The 6,142-nt window shown below is 51.4% G+C and overlaps 1 pseudogene across 1 annotated transcript; it reads left to right on the forward strand.

The window, feature by feature from the left end:
- The first annotated feature begins 4,625 nt into the window (after positions 1-4,625).
- On the forward strand, positions 4,626-5,489 carry LOC309823045 (small ribosomal subunit protein uS2-like; annotated as a pseudogene). The gene has a single exon. The product of its transcript is annotated as a small ribosomal subunit protein uS2-like (transcript).
- Positions 5,490-6,142: the final 653 nt, after the last annotated feature.

Genomic DNA, 6,142 nt, shown 5'->3' on the forward strand with positions numbered 1-6,142 from the left:
ATCGTGCTGTCTGGGGAAGGTGGACAGGGCAGCAGAAGCAGACGGTAGAGCCAATCAACAAGTATTTTATGTATGGGGAGCCGTGAGGTGTTCATTTATTTCCTGAAGAGACAGGTTCATGAAATTAATTCTAAAGGCAACAATGAAATTCCACAGTCAATAGAAAAATGTGGAAAAGAGCTCTAATTGTTACCAGCCAGTGCCGCTTTGCATCTTTCCCAGTTCCATTGGCGTAAAGTGTAAGCCAAGCTTGTACCCGAGAAAAATCTGCATTTTCATAAACCCAGTGTTCACATGCTCAGGAAGCACAGATTAGAATATTGACTTTTCTAGCTTTCAGCACCAGCTAGCAGCACCTGGCAGGGGGCGGTGGGCGTATAAACTGCAACAAATCCACTAAAATATCGGCGCGAAGAATTGAATCCTGATTTTACAACACTCATGTAGAGATACCAAAACGTGTGGGCTTGTGAAGAATTTTCTAGTCACCAATCAGCCTGTTGTTACAGCAAAATACCCAAGTCTGAGGACCCCAGGCAGATGTCACCAGCCTGGGAAGCCCATAGCGAAGCAGGGCCCACGCAGGTGGTGCCCAGGGCTCCCTCTCAACCTGTCCGTTCATCGTGCTAGGGTTCTGAGGTTTGGGCTTTACGTCTTCCCTCTTTTGAGGCACTCGATTTTAAATCAGGTGACAAAGGGTGGGCCTCCTTTTAAGTGAGTTGCGAAGAAAATCAAAATCCCACAGGACTCCCTCCCCTTGAAGGTCAGGCTTGCAGCCTCCCACCCTCCACTGTCACCTGCCTTTCCTTTCCTCCTGCTTGTGCCCTGCCAATGCCATCCCACAGGGTGACGGTAGCTAATGCTTGCTGAGCACCCAATGGGGTGACCAACTCATGCCCATTTGCCTGGGACTATCGAAGTTCTAACCCTGGAAGCCCGGTTTCCAGAGAACTTCAGTCCCTTCAGGAAACCCCAGGAAGATCAAACAACTGGTCACCCTGACCATGTACCCAACGTTCTAAGCACTCCTGAGATATCAGCTCATTTGACCTGGGCCACCCATGGATCAGCCCCGATCTCCTCTCCTCTTAACAGGTATGGAATTGAGACAGCAGGCGGTGATGGGACTAGAAGAAATGATAATTATGGGATGTGGTGGAAGTGTTAGCTGATGCTACAGTGGTAATCAAACTGCAATATAAATGTATCAGATCAGTCTGCTGTACACCTGAAACTTACACAATCTGTCAACTATATCTCAATTTTTTAAAAAACAGACGTGTCTGGGTCACACCAGTGGTAAGGATGGAGTTGGGATTCTGACCCGGAGCCCAGAGCTCTACGGCAGGGCTCCTTCACCTCTGCCTCCAACCCTGGCCAGCTGGGACCATGCCCCAGCCGCAGAGCTCCACGTGGAGGGCGGGGACCATGGTAGAACTCTTCTTTATCAATACCTGACACGGCACTGGGCTCACACGACACAAGCTGCCCTCATGCCTATAATCGAAGGAATTCGTTCCTTCCAGAAATATTTATTAAGGGCTATTTTGTATCAGCCTGGGAAAAATAGTGGGGAAGGAAGGGAGGGAGGGAAAGAAATGCACAACATGGTTGCAGGAAGCCAGGAGACATTCCTAGTGAGTAAGCTCTAGTTCCAGGGGTCCTAATCAGGAGTGTCCATGGGCAGAACTTAGGGGGTCTTTGAAATTGCATAGGAAAATAATGACATTTATATTTTCACTAATCTCCAACTGAAAATCAGCATTTTCTTCATTACAAATGGACACAACAAACAGCACGGACAGAACCTGGTACTTGGTCATGGATTTGAAATCATAGATACTTTGATGGAACATTACAGGAGTTCCAGAAATCTCAGAACAGCACTGATTGCCCACCACTACTTTCGTATGACTGGTTATCAAAACTGCTGGTAGGTCTTATTACAAAATACAGTAAAAATAAGAGCACAAGTTTTTTAATTTGATAACTGTATCGATACACTAATTGATTTCTTTCGCAATCCAGAGTGTTTTATTATTTTCTTTATTTTATGCATTTAAAAACATTATGCTAACAAAGGGTCCACAGGCTTCGTCAAAGACGTCATGGCACCCGGAGAGGGAAGAACCTCTGTCCTAATCAGAACCCAGCTCACAATAGCTGGGAGTACACCCAGGAGACCCCGAAGCGAGGCTTCGCCCCTCCAGGTGAGCAACTGAGCAGCTCAGACTCCAGGGAAGGCGGCGCGAAACGGCTGCTCCTGGGGCTTCCATCAAAATCTTCGCCACGTTCACACTTTGGTGTAACTAAACTGTCTCAAAGCTTTTCTGCAGAGCGGAGATGGCTGGTTATAAAATGTTTCATTCTCACCTAACAGTTTACAGACAGTACGCGAGCCACGGCACTACAACCCCGTAACTGCGAGGCTGGCAGCTTGGAGATTTTGCCATTTTTTAAATAAAGAAATCGAAACAAAGAAATACATTTGTGTCTTGCCCAGCATCACGCAATCCACGTGCCAGTGGTGGGGCGAAGCCTCACGCCTCGGCCTGCGTGGAGCTAAGCCCTGGACCTGGCGCTGGCCGCCCTCCGCCGGGGCATCCTTCATGCCTGCCTGTGCCGCGCATGCGCTCTGTGCGGCCGCCCAGCACCCCGGCCTCCCAGCACACCTGACTTTGACCGCCCCTCCGCCTGAACTTAGGTGGATGCGACACCACGTGACAAGGTCTGTTAGGACAAGTATGCCCTTGTTTATCAGCCTGGGTGTCCCTTGGTTTCTCAAAGCATGGTGCTACCTCCCCGTCTTCCGTTCGGGTGCCCTTGAGGATGCCATGAAAGCCAGGCAATGACAAATAGAATCGATGAAAATAACAACGGGGGAAGCACCCGGCCAGTCGCCCACTTCCTCCAGGATATTCGTAAAAGTACACATAAAAGGTCAGAAAGCATTTTGATTTCCTGATCCACTGCTGTCCTTAGACTCCTCGGGCTTCTCCAGATGGGTTCCCCATTAAAATCCGACACCTGAAGGTGTGGGGGGGCGGGGGGGCTGCCTGATCCCAGCCACTGTCACTGGGGAAGACCCAGCGGGCAGCCTAGTGATGGTAACCCTCCCAGGAAGCAGCCTCAAGTACAGCGCATCCTCTCAGATGGCGCTCTTCAAGGAGCCGGAGAGACAGTTTTCTCTCGTTTTACAGATGTAGAAACTGAGGGACTCCACTCGGGTATGGGCGAGACAGGTTGGCGCCTGCCCCCTGTCCTGAGCTCTCTTTCTGCCCCCTCCCCCCCCCCCCATTGGCTCTGCAGAGGGGAGAGAGAGAGCGCACACAGGCTTCAGCGTTCTGCATGAAGCTCTGTGATCTACAGTCGTGATTGCCCCAAAATAGTCTGGCAGCCGCAAAGCTGCCCTTTGCCCTCTTACCCTGCCCTCTGACCTCTTAAATCTCCCTTCAGCCTCTGCGACTTCCTTGGAGGAATGTCCCTGAAGTACTAGTCACAGCATTGCATGGGGTGGAGCCGGAACATTTTGCTTAGGAAACCAGATCCTGTTTAAACTGCACAGTTTTGCAAGCACCCGCGTTTAGCATCCTTCAATCTCCTGAGTGCTGGGGTGGGGCACGGGGGGTGGGGAGGTCACTCAGTCCGCTAGGTTGCATAAGCCTTGCACAGGAAAGATGAGAGAGAAGCCAGGAGCACATATGTGCATGCGCATCTTCATATCATCAGCCGTTGGATAGCATCTCTGTTTTCTTGCGGATTGGAGGTAAGGATTCAAAATGCTGCAAATGGGCTCGCTGAGCCTCTTACCGAGGAAACAGTCAACAGCCACTGAAGTTGGGGGGCAGGGAGCACTGGGAGGTCCAGGACCCAGCCCTAATGAGCTTGAGCCAGGTCGAAATTTTCCTCACAGCTGCTGGGCATTTCCACAGTTGAGAATACCACAGGGTGTGGGCAACTTACTAAGTGCCAAGCATAACAGGATGGACAATGGGCACCTCCTGGACCCACACTAGTGGCTGCACTGCTGCCATTGGGCGGGGAGGGGGAGGGGGGCTGGCAGTGGGAGGTGGGAGGCAACCAAGGCTTGACAAAGGGACAACAGATGCTTCCTCCCTGGTGAAGTAGGAGCTCCCACTCCGACTCTTTCTCCCCCACCTGGCCAGTGTCATCTGGCCCTTTGTAAGAGGCACAGGCGTGCTTGTTAAAGATGCAGGTTTGACCTTGAGGGGTAGGGTAGGGAGGGTGGGAGGGAGACGCAAGAGGGAGGAGATATGGGGATGTATGTATATGTATAGCTGATTCACTTTGTTATACAGCAGAAACTAACACACCATTGTAAAGCAATTACACTCCAATAAAGATGTTAAAAAAATAATAAATTTAAATAAATTTTTAAAAAAATGCAAGTTTGGACCCTGCCCCAGAGCTCCAGAATCCAGCTCTCCAGTGGCAGGACCTGGGGTGCTGCAGCAACAAGCACCCCCGTCCATACGCCGGTGGCTCACAGATATCAGATTCCCCAGGAACATTGTCAAAATGCACGCACCTTCTTCCCACGCCAGATAAGGGTCCATACGGCTTTGTTCTGGATTCCCGTCATAACTTAAAGGGAAACTTTCACAATGTCCGGGGCCCTTGATGTCCTGCAAATGAAGGAGGAGGATGTCCTCAAATTCCTTGCAGCAGGAACCCACTTCGGTGGCACCAACCTTGGCTTCCAAATGGAACAGTATGTCTACAAAAGGAAAAGTGATGGCATCTACATCATAAATCTGAAGAGAACCTGGGAGAAGCTTCTGTTGGCAGCTCGTGCCATTGTTGCCATTGAAAACCCAGCTGATGTCAGTGTCATATCCTCCAGGAATACCGGCCAGCGAGCTGCCGCCACTGGAGCCACTCCTATTGCTGGCCGCTTCTCTCCTGGAAACTTCACTAACCAGATCCTTCCGGGAGCCAAGACTTCCGGTGGTTACTGATCCCAGGGCTGACCACCTGCCTCTCCCGGAGGCCTCTTACGTTAACCTGTCTACCATGGCTCTGTGTAACGCAGACTCTCCTCTGCGGTATGTGGACATTGCCATCCCATGCAACAACAAGGGAGCTCACTCAGGGGGTCTGACGTGGTGGATGCTTGCCCGGGAAGTTCTGCGCATGCGTGGCACCATCTCCCGTGAGCACCCACGGGAGGTCATGCCTGACCTCTACTTCTACAGAGACCCTGAAGAGATTGCAAAGGACGAGCAGGCGGCAGCTGAGAAGCCTGCGACCGAGGAGGAATTTCAGGGTGAATGGACCGCCCCACCTCCTGAGTTCACTGCTACTCAGCCTGAGGTGGCGGACTGGTCAGAAGGTGTGCAGGTGCCCCCGTACCTATTCAGCGGTTCCCCGCTGAAGACTGGAGTGCCCAGCCTGCCGCTGAAGACTGGTCTGCAGTTCCCACCGCTCAGGCCTCTGAGTGGGTAGGAACAACCACTGAGTGGTCTTAAACTATTCTTCCACAAACTCTTAACACGGAAATAGGTTGACGGAAAATAAAGAGTTTCTAAAAAAAATGCATGCATCTACCCCAATACATGACAGACTTACTGAAGTCGAAATCTCCAGAAACTAGGCCCAGATGAGTCTCAGGCGTCCAAAGTTTGGGACCCCATCTTAGACATGTGGTTCTCAAAGTGTGGTCCCCAGACAAGCAGCATCAGCATCACCTGGGAACTTGTTAGACATGCAGGTTCTCAGGCCCCATCCCAGACTGGCTGAATCTGAAACTCTGGGGGTGGGACCCCACCCTCCAGGTGATTCTGATGCAGCTGAAGTGTGAGAATCTCAGGGGAGACTGTGAGCTCCCAAGGGCATGGACGTGTCCATGGCTGCTCCAGAGGGGGCTGTCTGCGCCTCCCAGCTCCCAGGGCAGCTGTGTCTGCAGGGGAGACACTGCTGTGAGGGGAGAGAGCTGCCTGCCTACTGCTGTGGCAACCTCTCGAAGGTTCTGGTTTGGTCTCTCTTGCACCACATAGGCCCTAAAACCTGACCAGTGCCTTATGCATTTCCAGAGTCCCAGGAGTGCAAAGTCCAGCGTGGAATGTGCTTTCTCTACTTGTTTGACGAGTAGAACAGATATCCCCAGCTCCCAAATTCACAC

The sequence above is a fragment of the Grampus griseus genome (genome assembly GCF_964374135.1).
Source record: "Grampus griseus genome assembly, chromosome: 5".
NCBI classification, from domain to species: domain Eukaryota; kingdom Metazoa; phylum Chordata; class Mammalia; order Artiodactyla; family Delphinidae; genus Grampus; species Grampus griseus.